Below are 18,705 nucleotides of genomic sequence, written 5' to 3'. Positions count from 1 at the left end.
GCATCATCACACCTCCAAGCACTTGGTGTTCACTACCCACGTGTCTCAACTGGAAAATACTTTGGGTCAACTCCTGTTGTTTTTAAATGTGCTATATAAATAAAAGTAACTTTACTTGACTTAACATGTGCCATCACTTGCACCATGTGTGAAAGGGAATACCTCTCCTGGAGTCAAGCAGCAGCTTATTTCTGGTTTGTTTGTTTGTTTGTTTCATTGATTGTTTGATTGATTGATTTAACAGAAGCCAAAACATGGCTATCAAAAAAAAAAGAAAAAAAAGCATGTTTTGCAAATACAAATGCTACTTACAAACAAACATAGGGCACATTCCACAAACGTAAAAATGAAGAGAATGCAAATAAATTAGCAACATTTTCCTTTATTAATTCACACAGTGGGGAAATTTGACCTCTGCATTGTAACATTGTAAAGGTTTATTGGGCAGCCGTGGTCCAGGGGTTAGAGAACCGGGCTCGTGACCAGAGGGTATTGTGGGAGGGGAAAGCACTGTTCATTCATCCTGCCTGCTTTTTTCCCCACAGAATCTCTAACCTTTAGGCCGTGGCTCCCCCAAAACTAGCAGAGGATGGTTTCGATCCATCGACCTCTGGGTTATGGGCCCAGCACGCTTCCACTGTGCCACTTTGCTCCCATGGAGGGTGTGCCGAAACCCGGGATTGAACCAGGGACCTTCAGATCTTCAGTCTAACGCTCTCCCAACTGAGCTATTTCGGCTACAACAACACTGGTAGGTAGGTAAAATCATCAGTTGAAATGGCCATGGGAATCTTAAAATTGTTCCGCTGCTTTGTGAACATGCAATGTTACATTTTTTTTTTTTTTACTGAAGTAACTCCTGTGACTCCCCTTACAGACAAAAACATGAATGTTAGGAAGCTACTTACTACGGCATTGGACATACTGCTTAGCCTACTAAGCATCAGGTACAGCTGGTAGTGTATGGATACACTGCTGCCATGTTCCTCATCACAGTATGGGCAGAGACATTTGAAAACATTTGAAATGGAGAAGTGGAGAAGTGACGGTCAAAGGGTGAACCTTCTCCCAATAATTTGAAAATTTGAAGCATCATGCCAGGACTTCCCACGGGAATGCGGACGGCTTGTCTCAGATGTATAGCTGTAGGATAATGCCAAGTACAGTGACCGCTGGACTGAAAGAACACCAAACAACAAGAAAAACACATGATCCATAACGACACCAGCAAAAGGCACATTTTCAGGCTAAGCTGCCTCCTGTCTGGAGTGCCACATGCTGTGCAGTCCTGTGAAGCTTAAATGTAAATATTGCTATCTTTATATCTCATTAGAAATACAGTAACCCACCTGACATATTTTCTTTTTTGACAAGTACAAAGAAAAACACGTCATCTGTGGATCACAGGACTTTTGGCACCGTTAGACTGCATTTGAAACTGGTATGAGTGGAAGAGGGCCGGAAATATATTTGCTTTGTAACCACACGTTCGCGTAGGCAGCCGGCTGTATCGTGAACGTAACTGTTAACGTACTTGACTATGTACTACACATGTTACTTGGATGATTCCACTAGAGGGCACAGCTTGTCTTTGAAACCTTCCGCCATTCTGTCGCTGCTGACATGCCTGACAGCACGTCCCATCTCCATACGGATGCAATAGAATTTCTGAGGGAAAATGGTTTCGATCAACTGCCAATGCCAATCTAACTCTGCCGCATTCATGCCTAGAGTGGTAGCTAGGTAAAATCATCAGTTAAAATGGCCATAGAAACTGTAAAATTGTTCCGGTGCTTTGTGAACATGCTATGTTAAACTTGTTATATTGAAGTAACTCATGTGCTTCCCCTTATAGACAAAAACATGAACCTTAGGAAGCTACTTACTACTGTATTGGACTTACTACTTAGCCTACAAAGCATCAAGTACATCTGGTAGTGTATGGATACACTGCTGCCATGTTCCTCGTCACAGTAAAGACATATGTGTGCACACATAATTTCTGTCTGGGACATTGGGTACCCATGTGCCACTTAAGGAGAACCAGGAATGCATCCTCTGGATGTGGCAAAAGTATGTTTCTGCCTGGTTTCAAACCAGGGACCTTTCGCGTGTGAGGTGAACGTGATAACCACTACACTACAGAAACTCTCCTTGTGTGTCTCAGATAATTGTGTTCCAAGAATAAACATCATCAAAGCCATTTGAGGTGGAGACATTTCAAAACATTTGAAATGGAGAGGTGACGGTCAAAGGGTGAATCTTCGTCTCCCAATAATTTGAAAATTTGAAGGATCATGCCAGGACGACCCATGGGAATGTCACCCAGGAGCCCCAGGTTCAAGACCTCATCTGACCAGTCATCACAAGCACTGTCATCTGCCACCTGTGGGGTCTACGTCCACCCTCAAAGATGTAGCACTGCACTGAAGCCCACTGAGCACCATCACACCTCCAAGCACTTGGTGTGCACCACCCACGTGTCTCGACTTGAAAGCACTTTGGGCCAACTGCGTCAAATTGGCAGCTAAAGAATTGGGACCACCCAGACCAAATTTAAACATCAAGCAAATATCTACAAAGGGGGCGAAGTCATATAATCGGGGATTTTCACGGAGCTGGTATGAGCGGAAAACGTGGCTAGTGGGCTGCGAAGTAGCCAACGCTTTGTTCTGCTACCCCTGCATTCTGTTCCATCCTGATGCCGACACGAACACAGCATGGACAACATGCATCATCTCTCAAAGAAAGTGAAAAAGCATGAAACATCAAAGCTGCATATGGATAGTTGCCTGAAACTTTCCGCTTTCGGGAGGATCAACATTGCTACACAGTTGGACGAGAGCTACAGGATAGCTGTGCGTCGTCACAATGATGAGGTGAGCAAGAACCGCCACATTCTAGCCCGCCTTATCGACTGTGTAAAGTTTTGTTGAGTGTTCGAGTTAGCCTTGCAAGGCAAAGATGAAAGTGAGGGCTCCAGCAACCCTGGGATTTTTCGTGGACTAGTCGACATAGTCGCATCGCTAGACGAGGTGTTTGAGGAGCACTTGAAGATGTCACAGTCTTCAAAGGCACGTCAAAGACCGTGCAAAATGAGCTAGAGTCAGCTAGATTCGTAGCAATCCAAGCAGATGAGACTACGGACGTTTCTACACAGACTCAGTTGGTGCTTGTGTTGAGATACATCGACGGGAACCACGTTGTGCAAGAACGTTTCTTTGAACTCGTCCCTATCTTGGATACAGCAGCCGACTCCATTGCCAGTGCGATTTTGGAGAGACTGAACAGTCTTTTTACCGATAATGACAAAGATAATCTCATCACACAAGTATACGACGGGGCCAATGTGTTGAGGGGAGCGCGGGCTGGTGTGCAGCAAAAGGTACGTGAACATTACAAAAACGCCCATTATGCGCATTGCTACGCACACCAGCTGAATCTGATCATGCAGCAAGGCACTTCTCACATCTCAGCAGTGAGAGTTTTGACCGGAGGGTATTGTGGAAGGGGGAGGCACTGTTCATTCATCCTGTCTGCTTTTTTCCCCACAGAATCTCTAACCTTTAGGCCATGGCTACCCCAAAATTAGCAGAGGATGGTTTCGATCCATCGACCTCTGGGTTATGGGCCCAGCACGCTTCCGCTGCGCCACTCTGCTCCCATGGAGGGTGTGCCGAAACCCGGGATTGAACCAGGGACCTTTAGATCTTCAGTCTAACGCTCTCCCAACTGAGCTATTTCGGCTACAACAACAACTGGACTAAATGCCAATCTAACTCTGCCACATTCATGCCTAGAATTTGACAACTATGTCAACAGAGTGGTAGGTAGGTAAAATCTGTTCATCAGTTAAAATGGCCATGGGAAATTGTTCTGCTGCTTTGTGAACATGCGACGTTACTTTTTTTTTTTACTGAAGTAACTTTTGTGACTCCCCTTACAGACAAAAACATGAATGTTAGGAAGCTACTTACTACTGCATTGGACATACTACTTAACCTACAAAGCATCAAGTACAGCTGGTAGTGCTCCATTCACAGATCGGCGCATGCTCTGCTGTGACGATATGGTCTGTGCGTCTGTCTGTCTGCCTCTCGGTTATGTCCTGTGCCCACTACTGTGTCGTTTCGTCTATTATTGTCCAATATTGTGTAGTCAACGTCTACTTTGTTTCAGCATCGTTTCGCATTGCCTGTCGCTATGTGGATCAAATTACAAAAAGCCATTTGGATTGTATTCATCACACTGTGGATCAACACCAGGAGTAGTTGCGCGTTACCACCAGAGTTTTGCTGCAACAGACTCACCTACACCAGGGAAGACCCTCTCCAACTCCGGTCCTCCATGCTAAGCAGGATCAAACCATCCAGTGCCCTTCCGGGAGAAATCTGTCCAAGGAAAAGAGGAAAGCGGGGAGGGGTGCGCACCAGGCTGAGGAAACATCCCTTCAAACCCCTTCTCCCCTCCATCATACTGTCCAGTGTACGATCTCTCCGGAATAAGGTAGACAGACTCCACGCAAAATGCCTTGTGGAGCGGACCTTCAGGAAGGCCTGCGTCATCGCCCTGACGGAAACGTGGCTGGACGAGGCTGTCCTGGATGCCGCGGTACAGCTTGACGACTTCACCATCTACAGGGCAGACCGAACTGGGGAGTCGGGCAAGGACAGAGGTGGTGGGGTCTGCATGTTTGTCAACAACCGATGGTGTAAGAACATCAAGATCCACAGCAAGGTCTGTACCCCTAATGTGGAGATGCTGACCCTATCCCTTCGCCCCTTTCATCTCCCAAGGGAATTACCAACTGTTGTTATCAGCTGCGTTTATATTCCACGCAGCGCTAATATCAAAGCTGCAGCCGAGCTAGTTGCTAACAGTGCTAACAATATGCAGGGTAAATATCCTGAGGCCCCAGTGTTATAGTTAGTGACTTCAGTAGCTACAGACTCAACAGTGTTCTGCCTTCATTTAATCAATATGTGGACATACCGATAAGAAAGGGAAACATTTTGGACTTGTGTCACAGGAATATCACAGACGCTTACATCTCCCATGCACACCCACCGCTTGGATTTGCTGATCACAATGTTATCTTCCTGCTTCCTCATTACAGATCAGCACTGAAACGTCACAATCCCCAAACCTACAGCGTCAGCCAGTGGCCGGGGTATGCCATTGCACAACTCCAGGGTTTTTTTGCCTGCGTGGATCGGGATATCTTTAATGGCAACGTGGAGGACAGGGTCTCCTTTATTACAGACTAAATCAAGTTCTGCATTGCCACAACCATTCCAGTCAAAACAATCAAAAAATATCCAAATACTAAACCATGGATCACCGACCACATTAAGCAGAGTTTAAGGGAGAAACAGAAAGCCTTCCAACGGCAGGATTGGGTTTCGCTAAAAAATCACAAGTCGACAAGTTAAGAATGACGTTATCGAGGCCAAAATCAAATACAAGGAGAAACTAGAACAGGAATTCAGCACTATGAACACTAGATAAGCCTTGCAGAGAGTAAGAACCCTCACAGGTCATGACCCCAAACTCAAATTAACTCCAATAACTGACCCCGCCTCATTTGCTGAAGACCTCAATTCTTTCTACACATGGTTTGACACCACCAACTGTACAGAGCAATGCAAGGCATTACTGGAGACCCTACCCATCACAGAGCCAGCATACCCCGTTCCCTTCACAGTGGAGGATGTACGCCGGCAGCTAAGTCGGTGTAAGCCGGGCAAGGCCCCAGGACCAGATGGCATCCAGGCAAGAGTGCTCAAGGTCTGTGCCACTGAGCTCTCTCCCATTATGCACCCCATCTTCAGCGAATCCTAAAGAACTGCGTCAGTACCCACCCTGTGGAAGACATCCATCATTATACCAGTACCCAAGAAACCACGCCCATTAGAACTAAACCACCATTGACCAGTAGCCTCAATAGTCATGAAGTAAAGCAAAGACTTTCTATCATCCGGAAACTTAACGCACTTTTTGTTGCCCCCCCCCACCTTCTTCTATTGCTGTACAAAAGTGTACTCCAACCCATTCTCCTTTATTGCTCCCCCTGCTTCTTCAACATGCTAAACACTTCCAACAGGAATAAACTTACACGCATAACACACAACGCCTCAAAAATGATCGGTCTCCCCACCCCCAACCTCCCAGATCTCATCAGCAATGCTATTATACGTAAAGCACGTTTAATCGCACATGACTCCGGGCATCCACTAAATCCATTCTTCACACTGCTTCCATCAGGTATCCGATACAGATCCCTGGCTTGCAGATGGGCATGATGGGGGGATGTATCTTTGTTGGGGGTGTACAGTGTCATTCAAGTGTATTTTATTCATGTCATATTATGTTTTGTATATGTTAGGTGTACGTTGTGCTTGTGTGGGGCAAATCTTGGTGGTGGAAACATATGTGAGGCTTGTACAACCGTGACAACAAATTTCCCTGTCAAGGACAATAAAGAAGCTATCTATCTATACTGTATATGGATTCACTGCTGCTATGTTCCTCATCACAGTCTAAGCATGTGTGCACACATTCATGGGATTTCTGTCCGGGACATTGGGTACCCGTTTGCCACTTAAGGAGAAATGTCACCAGGTACACATCCTCTGGATGTGGCAAAAAGTATGTTTCTGCTTGGTTTCGAACCAGGGACCTTTCGCGTGTGAGGCAAATGCGATAACCACTACACTACAAAAACTCTCCCTCACACTTCTGAGACCATTGTGTCCCAAGAATAAACATCATCAAAGCCGTTTAAGGTGCAGACATTTCAAAACATTTGAAACGGAGAAGTGACGGTCAAAGGGTGATCCTTAGCCTCCCAATAATTTGAAAATGTGAGGTATCATGCCAGGACGTCCCATGTGAATGTGGACAGCTTGTCTCAGATGTAGAGCTGTAGGACAATTCCAAGTACAGTGACCGCTGGACTGAAAGAACACCAACAAAATGAAAAACACATGACCCGTAACGACAAACATTGATTTAGTTTGAAGTCCTGAGGCTTATCAAGTCACAGCCAAAAGAGTGAGTCTTGGGAGCGTGAAGGAGGGACGACAAATGAAGCTGATGAGTCTGTCCTCCTCCACAGACTCAGACTAAGCTGCCTCCTGTCCAGAGTGCCATCTGCTGGGCAGTCCTGGGAAGTGTCCTTAACTGTCACCCTGGAGCCCCAGGTTCAAGACCTCATCTGACCAGTCTTTACAAGCACTGTTGTCTGCCATCTCTAGAGTCTACGTCCACCCTCAAAGACCTAGCACTGCACTGAAGGCCACATATATATATACCCACGTTCATGTGCAAATGTAAACGTGTGTGTGTGTGTGTGTGTGTGTGTGTGTGTTCAAAGCTACAATTCACTTTCAAATACAGAGAGCACATGGTCACCGAAGAATGTTACTGAAAAACATGGCTTGCATTATTTCATGCCTTGACATTCATAGAAAGAAATTTAAAAAACCTGATCAATTTAGCTGCAGCAGCTCATCACTGGTTCATTGACTCGAAGAGAACACTGAGGAGGTGCAAAATGCAAATTGGAGAAATGTGAAGCTGACAAAAGGCAGAGGGTGAAAAAAAACATATTTTGACTGGTATATAATTGCACACTGAGGGTCGGTGTAGCTGACTCTAACATCAACACAATATTCAATACAAAGCACTGTGTTGTGCTATAATAACGTTGTTGCTTAAAAGAAAAAAAATATGTATATAATTTTATTATGTTTATTATTATATTATTTACTACCCCTACTCAGAGTGGTGTAGGTGAAACACAAACAAACATGTTGACACCAAGATTGTCAAAACAGTGCAGATATCAATATAGTTCTCACTACTTCTGCTCATGTCCCTCCCAGTTGGCAGTTGGTCTTCTAAATGTTCCATCATTTTTAAATATAGGCACCATGCTTTACATGCTTTGCAAATCCAAAACATGGCTATCAAAAAAAAAAAAAAAAAATACAGCATGTTTTGCAAAGAGAAATGCAACTTACAAACAAACGTAGCACAACCAGAGAGAACCAGAGGGTATTGTGGGAGGGGAAAGCACTGTTTATTCACCCTGCCTGCTCTTTTCCCACAGAATCTCTAACCCTTAGGCCATGGCTCCCCCAAAACTAGCAGAGGACGGTTATGGGCCCAGCACGCTTCCGCTGCGCCACTCTGCTTACGCAAAGGGTGTGCCGAAACCCGGGATCGAACCAGGGACCTTTAGATCTTCAGTCTAACGCTCTCCTAACTGAGCTATTTCGGCCACAATGACAGTGTGATGAAATCTAATGAAATCTATTCATGCCTACAATTTGATAACTACGTCCTTTGGTCCAAAGAGATAGGTGGGTTGCTGTATTTCTGATGAGATATAAAGATGACAGTATTCACCTGTTGACCCACTCACGCTGCCCATTTGTGATAAAATCAGGGCATTTGCATTTGGAACTGGTACAAGTGAAATAAGGTCGGAGATATAGTTGCTTTGTAACCACATGTTCGCGTAGGCAGCCGGCTGTGTCGTGAACGTAACTGTTAACGTACTTGACTATGTACTACACATGTTACTTGGATGATTCCACTATGAGCTGTAGCTCTGCTCACTCTGTTAAACATCTGCAGTGATGAATCATCAAAGGTTTTTTTTCTTCATTGAAGTCCAGTCCCTTAAGTTTAAAAAATAAATAAATACATACATAAATACTACAACAACAACAAAAACAACAACAGCAAAAATAAATCTCGTTATGTCATATCGTCAAGTTTGAGAATGGTTGAACGAGTTTTATTTAAGTACATTGTTGAACAGGTCACACTCAGCAAAATCAGGACATGCATGCCAGATCAACACGTCCAGTAAAGGCCACCAGAGTGTCCTAAAAATCTCATCGGTCAAAATGTACACGGATTGACCCTGGCATGTACAATTCACATTCCCACAGTATCAAACATGCTGATGGCATGCAAAATTAAGAAGAACTACAAAGGAGGAAGTGAACAGATGGGGTCAAAAAAGTATACATAACGTTGAGTATAAAACAGAGCAGAGAGGAGCAGCAGAAACACTTAATGGACCAAACTAGAGATGTTTGCGGATAGCAGTGCAAATAGATATGCTGCTTTTGGGAACAGAGAAAATGCATCAGACCACGGAGAGACATGTGAGGACATTTATGCCAATCAGGATATCTTTATGGCTCAGAATCAGAGAGATTCCAGCAACAGCTGCAGTAAAATCAACGACAGAATCCCATGGTCTCAAATCAAAGGTAGGTGTATGCACTCACCACACACACACACACACACACACACACACACACACACACACACACACAATTAAATAAAAATAACTAATGCACTGAAATCTTGTGCTCTCCCCTCAGGAAATAAGATCTACAGAGTGGCTGTATTATGTCTGGGGCTGCTGTGTGTTCTCTTACTGACAGTCATTATAACTCGGAGTGTGAAGAATGCAGCTGAGAGAGATCAGTTAGAGACCAGAAATCAACATCTAATTACAGAGCAAGACAGTTTAAATATCAGTTACAACAATCTCATTAGTAAGAACAGTCATTTACAATTTCGCTACAATGATCTGATTAAAGAAAGAGACCAACTGAATACCAGTAATAGCAACCTAAGACATGAGAGAGACCAGCTGAAGACCAGTAATAGCAACCTAAGAAATGAGAGAGACCAGTTACAGACCAATAACAACAACTTAGTCCAGGAGAGAGACCAACTGAAGACCAGTAGTAGCAATCTAAGAAATGAGAGAGACCAGTTACAGACCAGTAACAACAACTTAGTCCAAGAGAGAGACAATCTAAAGCAGCAGCTGTCTGATTGTCGTGAGTAAATCTTTTCTGATTTTTCATTTATTCTAAACCACACCTTTTTAATTTACTTTTGCATTAATATTAGTTCACTTTTGACCCCCCCCCCTTGTGTGTATGCGCGCGTGTGCGTGCATGTGTGTGTGTGCATATGTGTGTGTGTGTGTGCGCATTGTGGGGTTTTGGGGTGCAGCGGGATATATAAATCCAGAACAACATTGTCCCGAACCATGGAGGTGTTTTAGGAACCATTCTTACTTCATCTCTACTGAGGAGAAGAGCTGGAGTGAGAGCAGACAGGACTGTAGAGACAGAGGAGCAGACCTGGTGATTATAAAGAGCAAAGAAGAACAGGTGAGAGAGAGAGAGAGAGAGAGAGAGAGAGAGAGAGAGAGAGAGAGAGAGAGGAAGATGAGATGAAGTGACATAGAATATAAGTAGACGTTCTTTATAAAAGCAATTCTTTTTACTTCAACAGCAATTTGTTACAAGTCTGAACGTCCAATCCTGGATTGGTCTGATTGACAGAGACACAGAGGGGGTGTGGAAATGGGTGGACGGTACAGCACTGAGGACTGGGTAAGAGATCAGTGGAATAACTGTACAACAATCCCTGCTGTACAGTTCACGAATGTGACACGCTAATATTCGTTTTTTGTTTGTTTGGCTGTTTTTTTGGGGGGTTTTTTTGATGTTGTTGTTGTTGTTTTAGCTGGCAAAAGGTGGACTATACAAGGAATTTGTGGAGTCATTCGAATCAAAGCGTGAAATGATGCCGATAGTTGTGTACTTCACTTTGTCTCAGAGCCATTGATACATTTTATTCAATTGATTCATTTTGTTCTCGCAAAAATACGAGTAAACGGGAATCTGAAAGTGTGAAATGGAAGTGGAAGTCGGTCAGAATCACGGAATCCAGTCCTCTAAATGCACTTGACTAAATTTACATGATTTCACTGCATGTTGGACATTGTGGGAGTGTACATGCAAAAGAAATGTGAGTGTTGGTGCGTGCGTGTGTGTGTGTGTGTGTGTGTGTGTGTGTGTGTGTGTGTGTGTGCAAGTGTGTGTGTGTGTGTGTGTGTGTGCGTGTGCGTGTGTGTGCCTAATTTTTTACTTCTACAAAAGTGAAACAGAAAATGTACATTAGTTATCGTCTCTTTGTTGCCACAGATACTGGGCACCCGGAGAACCTAATGACGCGAATGACGGCGAAGACTGTGGGGAAATAGTACCATTTTATCGAGGTACTTGGAGAAACTGGAACGATGTGCCATGTCACGTAGCACGAAACTACATCTGTAAAATGTCAACGTAAAATCAGTGAAACGTAAACCTCAGGCACGATGCATTTGATTCTCCTGACCCAAAACCCACGTGGACTCTGTTTGACAGGTATATAGCTGTCATGCCCGTGTGCTTGCCCATCCCTCTGTTGGACTTTCGGTGTTTTGTTCTCCTTGATTTAATCAGTGTTTAGTTTCTTTTGGTTCAATTAATTCATAATTCAGTCATTAGTTGCACCTGTTTCTGTTCTGTTAAGCCTAGCTTTCACCTGCTTTCTGTTCATCAAGCCTGGTTTTCTGTTTGTATCTATATACCCCTATCTTTTCAGGAATGAATATACCCCTGCCAAGTTACCTTGAATCATATTGCCTGTAATCTACCGGCCTGTCTCACTGTGTTTGATGGCCTTGATTCTTGGTCCTTGTATCTTAATATAAATCTCTCCAAGAGTCCTGCCCCATGTATTTCTGTCTGTCCAAGCGTGTCCTGAATCCGTTTGTATCCTTGGCCTGCCTTCTTGAAATAAGCTCCTGGTTCTTCCATATAGATCCAGTCTCTCTTAATTCCCCTGACGATGATAAAGCGAGTCTGCTTATCTTGTTTTGAATATTTACGTTATGCTGCATTTTCTAACATTTGTTAATGCTACTGAATGAATGCTGCTTGTTTGTTGTACTGACCACATAAACAACATACTGGCATATGTATAAATACACACATAATTGTACACATCTGGCCAAATAAAAATCTTATGAAGCTGACTCTGGTTGTTTTCAAGATCATTCACGTAGCATTTAATGAAAAAAGAAAAGAAAAGAAAAAAAATCTGTCTTTATTACATTTTCATAGATAATTATCATTACCATTGTTATTACCATTACAACAGACAACTGCTATAGTACTTTTTTATTTTTTTTAACTTGGAAATGACTTGCTAAAATGGTATGACTGGTTCATGACCACTCTAATGCTGAGTAATGGTTTTAATAGAAATTTGGAGCAAAGCCAGAGTCATAAACCTGCTGAAAACTAGTCTTGATGTTTAAATGAAGGTATCCTGTGTAAATCCGCAGCGAAATGATCAAGGCAATAATCTCAATAATCTCACTGGATTATCTTCTTTGTTATTTTTGTTTGTCTCACACTCATTACATTTCTTGCAGGATATCCCTATACACTGACCCCAATCCCAATAAATGGCGCAGATCAGTTTTGCTTTTGTAAAGACAAAGTTTTCTGTGTGTGTTCACCTCTTATGCGATAATAGTGTCTCTTTTGTAACAACAACAAATTTAGAGATTTAAGGAGATGCACAGAGAAGAAAGAGAGAAAAAAGAAGAAGCAGAGGAGAGAAGAAAAGAGAGAGTCAGAAAGACATGAAGATATGATCGGATGAAAATTTCAAACTTTTATTTGTTTTCAATGATGCTAGTCAACGTATAGAAGTCAGAGTTTAAATAGTCAGAGTGGTTAATCAAGGCAACAATGTTTATTTGTGCGTATGCCAGTTTGTTTTTTTCTTCTGACAATGTTAGGATTGATATAACCATTAGAGGGGACATTTGTGTCACTTTTAACAATACAAGTGCCAAAATTTTCTTTTTCTTTTTTCTTTTTTTTACTACAATAATAATGAATGAACATTATAAGAAGAGTTTGGAGTTCATTTGTTGTTGCTGTTCTAGTGTTTATTGCCCCCTCTGCAGGCCTGGAGGACAATGCCTACCTGCCCAGGCCACCGATTCAAAATAACACCTCCACGAGCCCCGGAATCAGAGAACCTCCTAGGACAGTGCCAGCTGTGAATAACTGGATACAATAGCACTCTTACATCCTCTGGCTGCGTTCCTGACTTTTTTCCCTTTGTTTAAATACTGTTAGCACTTACAAAGCACAGCAAGAACATCAGAGCATAGATAAACTTGGTCCAATCAAGAGTGTGTTTGAGATGAAAGAGTAAATGGTTCAAGATGCATTCATCACTGGTGAGACTATTACTGTGAACAAGCAGTTGCCTGCTTGCTGTGGGTGTGTTACATTCAAACAGTATTTACTGACCAAGCCGGGTAGGAATGAGATTAAACTCTAGATTACTGCGCAGCAGTAATACTTCATATGGATGCCTTTGCAGGCGCCCTGGATGAGAAAGACAGCAGTATCAAGGTAAAGGTGGTGTCATCGACATAGGCTTGGGAAGAAAGCTCACAGCATTTGTTTGTCTTGTGCATTTGTTTGTCTTGTACATTCTTTCACATAGGTATATTTCAGATTTGTTCTTTGTTTTTAGGTGAATGCTGGTTCATATAATTCACAAGCACTCTCACTTCGAGTTGAAGTGTAGGTTTGGGAATTTCCGTTATTTATGGCCACTGTGGGGCCTAGATGGATATTCTCTACCATCACAGAGTGTTCCCAGTCTTTAGACAACAGTAAAATAAAATCACGGCCTATCCTGTTTACTGAAAAGTCCCATCCTGTCTGCCGTGATCGTATAGTGGTTAGTACTCTGCGTTGTGGCCGCAGCAACCCCGGTTCGAATCCGGGTCACGGCAGGGGTGTTCTCTGGCACGGCACTGAGGTAGCTTTTGGGCAGCCGTGGTCTAAAGGTTAGAGAACCTTTGTGACTGGAGGGTTGCCGGTTCGATTCCCAGGCCCAACATCCACGGCTGTGTGCCCTTGAGCAAGGCACTTAACCCCAATGCTTCCCAAGGAATGCTGCCCACGTCTGGTGTGTGTGTTCACTACTGGTGTGTTGGATGGGTTAAATGCAGAGGACAAATTCACTGTTCACAGTGTGTGTGTGCAATCACAGAAACTTAAACATATTCACCTTATGACCCAGATATACATTTGTTTTACTTATACATTCTTTCACATGGGTATATTTCATATTTTCCGTGTTATTAAGGCGAGAACTCGTCTATGTAATTCACAGGAACAAAGCATTCTCACTTCGGTTTGAAGTGTAAGTTTCCGTTATCTATGGCTACCAAGGTCAAAAGTCCTTGGCTGTACAGGGTGTATTTGTGTGTGTGAGAGACACCATTTTCTCTAGTCTTCCACCATCAAAACTCAGTCCGGGTGCCTTTGAAAACCCCCTTTCTGCTTTTGCTGTGTATTCCACCCTTTTTCCTCAGTATTGACAAAAAGCTACCTCAAATCATCATCATGCCTGTTTATTATTTTCAACATTCGAAATGTCAATGCCCAGCAGGCCTGTAGGGTCATGCTGTTGCTCCCACTGTAATAGGCTCAGGCAGCTCTTCCATAATACGAGGCCCAATTTTACTCTTGCGGTTTAGATCAACTTTAGATCTCAGAGGGCAAGATAAACAACACTAATCACAAACCAGTTCTGAGTGACAACTGTCATTCTCAGTTAGAGCACTTCTCTCTTGATAGAAAATGAACCCAACGCAGATCAACACACATGTAGAATCTATACCAAACAGCGGAGCTGGCAGTTCACTATTAAATAAATGATATTAAAAGTGTGTATGACCAAGGGTGCACTGTGGCAAAGTAGTTAGGGTTGTGGCCTCACAGTAAGAGTTACCTGGGTTCGATTCCTGGTTGGCCAGGGTCCTTTCCGTGTGGATTTTGCGTATTCTCCCCATGTCTGCGTGGGTTCCCTTCGGGAGCTACGGTTTCCTTCCCTCTCACAGTCCAAAGACATGCAAATCAGGCAAAGTGCGTGAATGTCTTTGTCTGTGCGTCTGCCCTGCAACGGGTGTTCAAAGCAAGAATTAGTAAAAGCAAATTTAGAACTGAAAAAAGAAAAAAATGGGCAAAGTTTTATTATCATGGAAAGGGGGCCTAATCCCTTTGTGGTAAAGCTACCTTTATCCATGCCCAAAGATCCTGAAATTCATATGGAATGGAAAGCTAGAAAAGATTTAATGTTAATATATTTATAGTTCCTATGAGAAAGGAGAAAGGGTGATGCAGGACCCTGACGTGAGGCGAGGATTCATGAATCACCCTGAAGGGCTTTATTTCGCCATAATGACCGGCTTGCTGTACATTATACCGTTTATTACTAAAGAAATCAATACTTACTAAAGAAATCAATAATTTGACACAAAATATTGTTTCAAAAATTATTTTATTGATTAAAAAACGATTTTATTGCTAAAAAAAAAAATAGTTCCACAGCAACGCTCTGTTATACCAAGCAGTGGCCTGCTACACAGAAATAACAGACTGTAGAATGCAGTAACTGACCAATCAGAATCGAGTATTCAACAAATCAACATAAAGGCGGTTTCTCAATACGAAGTACGCCAAGTAAGCTACGTTCTTTGGAGCTCGGACTCGCAAGTTCAACTCGGGAGGATGCAGTACTCTCAAACTGCATTTGGAACAGCAGCGTTCTTACTGACTTGACAGCTCAGCTTGGCTCCAGATCGGCTCGAGACCCTCCATTTTCACCTTTATCTTCACTGTAACTGATACTTACAATAAAAAACCCCCCAAAAAACAGATAATATAATACACCAATTTGCCTGCGTTAGTTTTCATTTAAAAATATGTTAATTAAAGTATTAATCAAGAATTGTACTCTCCTGATGTGTGCCTGTAAAAGGGCCAGCAGCGGGAAATAGTTGTAGGAATTCGTAGTTCTGGTGGAAGTAGTTTGGCTTTGCAGAGGAGTAAAATAAAATGGTATTAAAACCTTAACAAAACGTGCACAATGATTCGGGCAGCGGTCGATGTTAGCGCTAGTATTCTTTACCATGAAGCCGAGGAGGAAGCAGCGTAACTGAGGAGGAGGATCCGGGGGAGAAGAGCTAAAATGCAGAGGAGAAGCAGGAGGAGGAGGAGGAGGCGTGCCCTTTTGGCTTGTCTTTCTGGCGGGGTACGTTTCTCTGAACACTGGGTTGACTTGTTCACTATTTCAATATAGAATGATTCAGACAATAGGAAAAGTGTGGTAAAGAGTGGTGTGTCACAATATTGAATTAAATATTACTTGACTAATCAACGGACTTGTAACATTTCTGTAATATACACTTGCTGTACACAGTGTAATGCCACTTCTTGGTTCCTTTCTGAGTCAAGCTAAGAATGGAAGGAAGTGATGAGAGGTTTCATACTAATATAATTAATCATTTAACAGGTAGTTTGACTGAAGAGCTCTTATTTGGTTTAATTGGTTAACCTACATTCCACATTCCTACCTGCGTCTTGTCTTCCTTATGCCCATAAATAGTTGTCTTCTAACATTAAGAGATCTATATGATCTATGTCATAATATCTGACAAGCCTTGTACAGTTAAGAACAACAATCACTTAACATTCCTGAAGCACAAACCTCATCTCTCTCCAAAGATTACCAGTCAAGCCCCCGGGCAAATTTGAACACAAACAAGATATTCCATGTCCATAATACAGTAAACCTGTAATAGTACTAGACTACAATAACATTTTAATCAAGCTACTGAATGACATTTAAGACATTAACATTAGAGGAAAAATTAATGCTGGTAGACTTAAAAGTCATAGTTACATAGTTCATATATTTACACGTGGGCGAACTCGAAAACAAAAAGGCAAAGTGGGAAATGGTAATGCAATGCTTGTTTGCCTCTGCCTTCTCCTGCTGTCAGATACAGCGCACTGATGTCGAAAATTAAAGCACAAAGCAGGACTTTGCCATAGCCTTATCAACTTTGTCTTTTTGTTTGCATTTTGTCTGATTTGTACTGCAAAATCTGCTGAAAGGAAAAGTCTAACTTATGAACTGAAATGACAAAAAGGTAATTTAGATTTATTTTTATTTTAGTCAAAAAAAAAAAGACTTGTGTTTGTTGTGAAAATTACAATGAAAATCAAGTTATCTAATTTCATTTTTCATTTTGGCAGGATATGTGCACACAGGTCTTGAAAGGGGGTTTGAACTTTCATTTTTCCTGTTTTCATTTTTATTTCAGTTTTTGCAGGGATTACCTCCAATAGTTCAAACCAGAGGCAGACACAAGATTTTCCTCTAAGTTTTCAGACAGCCGTTCAATGTAATAAAATCATCATGTTATCGTCGCATAATTTTCAGTTATCAGTCTTGCATTGTTTCAGTGAGCTATGTGAGGCCCAGAGTATTGTACTGACGTAGTCAACTCCGCCAAGAATCTATCAAAATTCTATCAAAACTGATGTAGCCAACCCCACTAAGAATCTATCAGAAATCATGGGTGACATCTCTGATCTGAGCTTACAGCTTCAGAATATGAGACGTGATAACAGTGGCTGGTTTAGTAAACTATTTGGGGGACTTTGGCCTATGGCTCGACAGGGCTTGCATGTCCTGATACTGATTTTGGGGGCGGTGATATTTTCTTTATTTTGCCCGGAGACTTACGTGTTATGGTATTGAGGCCGTCACTACCTCACAACAACAGCAGCCAAAACATCAGCGTGCTAAAAGGCCTTCAAGGCCTTCAAGGCCTTTCTAAACGTGACGCTTATTCCCAGTGCATGGTACGCGGATTGAATCTGTTAGACCTCCTCACTTTTGGGATGTAGATGGATAATGGCCTGATCACCCATTATATGTATGGAGGGTTCGATAAATGGTTTGCTTGCATATTACATTTAATCAGACTTAATGATTAATGGGGGGGGGGGGGGGGGGATGGGGGGGGGGGGGGGGGGGGGGGGGTGAAGCCTAGCTAATAACAGAATGTTCCCAGTAGTGTTGGTATTGAGATAACAGAGGAAACATATGCATATTTGCACACACTGCATCCATAATAGTATGCTTGCGTATACATCTTAAACATATGCATACATTCACACACTGTTTGCATAATTATATGCTTATGTATACATCCTGAACAACATGCACCATATATGGATGTCCTCCCAAAATGTACATGCCTCTGTTCTGTGCATTATTGCATATAGCTACATTTCCTTCACCCTCAGACGAGTGCGGGTGTACACTCACCGTATAACAATTCATATTTATTGGGGTTAAACAGAGTCCACTCACTTCGGTCTGAAGTGTAAGTTTGGAATTTCTGTTATCTATGGCAACCAAGGTCAGAGGCCTTGGGTAGTGGGGGTGTATCTGTGTGTGCGAGAAACTGTTTTCTTTAGTCAGTTAGTCAGTCAGTCAGTAACCTCAAGAACCAGCCAAAGCAACATAGTGTGTGCATGGAGTGGCTCACAAGGAGCAGCCCCTCTTATCAGTCTGTAACATCAAGACTCAGTCTGGGTGCTTCAGATAACATCATGTGCACAGTGCAGGAGAGTGGTCTCTGCTCTCCTCTCTGCTCCTGTTTCATCTGAATCAACAAACTTCAAAAAAGACAACTGAGACCAAAAACCATCTCTGCGCCTGTTTATTATTTTAACATCAAAATCGTCGATACCCAACATTCTGGTGCCGTGACCCGGGTGGAATAAATTGGTGAACATAAGTGGGGACGGCTGATGAACAATCTTTCGGGCAACACAGGGAATTCCACGGACCGCAGCCACTGTCCAGAGTGACAAAGTCGACACCTCAAGTGTGCATGCGTGAGTCGTTCTCAATCTCCATTCAAATAAGTTGTATACT

General features: G+C 42.7%; 7 non-coding genes across 7 annotated transcripts; 1 reads left to right on the top strand and 6 right to left on the bottom strand.

Moving 5' to 3' along the window:
• Nucleotides 1-665: 665 nt before the first annotated feature.
• trnaf-gaa (transfer RNA phenylalanine (anticodon GAA)) lies at nt 666-738 on the bottom strand. The gene has a single exon. It is a non-coding gene; the product is annotated as a tRNA-Phe (tRNA).
• Nucleotides 739-2,076: 1,338 nt separating this feature from the next.
• On the bottom strand, nt 2,077-2,149 carry trnav-cac (transfer RNA valine (anticodon CAC)). Its single transcript has one exon. It is a non-coding gene; the product is annotated as a tRNA-Val (tRNA).
• A 1,440-nt stretch (nt 2,150-3,589) lies between these two features.
• On the bottom strand, nt 3,590-3,661 carry trnam-cau (transfer RNA methionine (anticodon CAU)). Its single transcript has one exon. It is a non-coding gene; the product is annotated as a tRNA-Met (tRNA).
• Nucleotides 3,662-3,674: 13 nt separating this feature from the next.
• Nucleotides 3,675-3,747, bottom strand: trnaf-gaa (transfer RNA phenylalanine (anticodon GAA)). The gene has a single exon. It is a non-coding gene; the product is annotated as a tRNA-Phe (tRNA).
• Nucleotides 3,748-6,651: 2,904 nt separating this feature from the next.
• trnav-cac (transfer RNA valine (anticodon CAC)) lies at nt 6,652-6,724 on the bottom strand. Its single transcript has one exon. It is a non-coding gene; the product is annotated as a tRNA-Val (tRNA).
• Nucleotides 6,725-8,211: 1,487 nt separating this feature from the next.
• Nucleotides 8,212-8,284, bottom strand: trnaf-gaa (transfer RNA phenylalanine (anticodon GAA)). The gene has a single exon. It is a non-coding gene; the product is annotated as a tRNA-Phe (tRNA).
• A 5,340-nt stretch (nt 8,285-13,624) lies between these two features.
• trnah-gug (transfer RNA histidin (anticodon GUG)) lies at nt 13,625-13,696 on the top strand. Its single transcript has one exon. It is a non-coding gene; the product is annotated as a tRNA-His (tRNA).
• The last annotated feature ends 5,009 nt before the right edge of the window (nt 13,697-18,705 follow it).

Source organism: Chanos chanos, chromosome 11 (genome assembly GCF_902362185.1).
Source record: "Chanos chanos chromosome 11, fChaCha1.1, whole genome shotgun sequence".
Classification (NCBI taxonomy): Eukaryota; Metazoa; Chordata; class Actinopteri; order Gonorynchiformes; family Chanidae; genus Chanos; species Chanos chanos.
The sequence above is the reverse complement of the archived record's forward strand: the minus strand, read 5'-3'. Positions and strand labels throughout refer to the sequence as shown.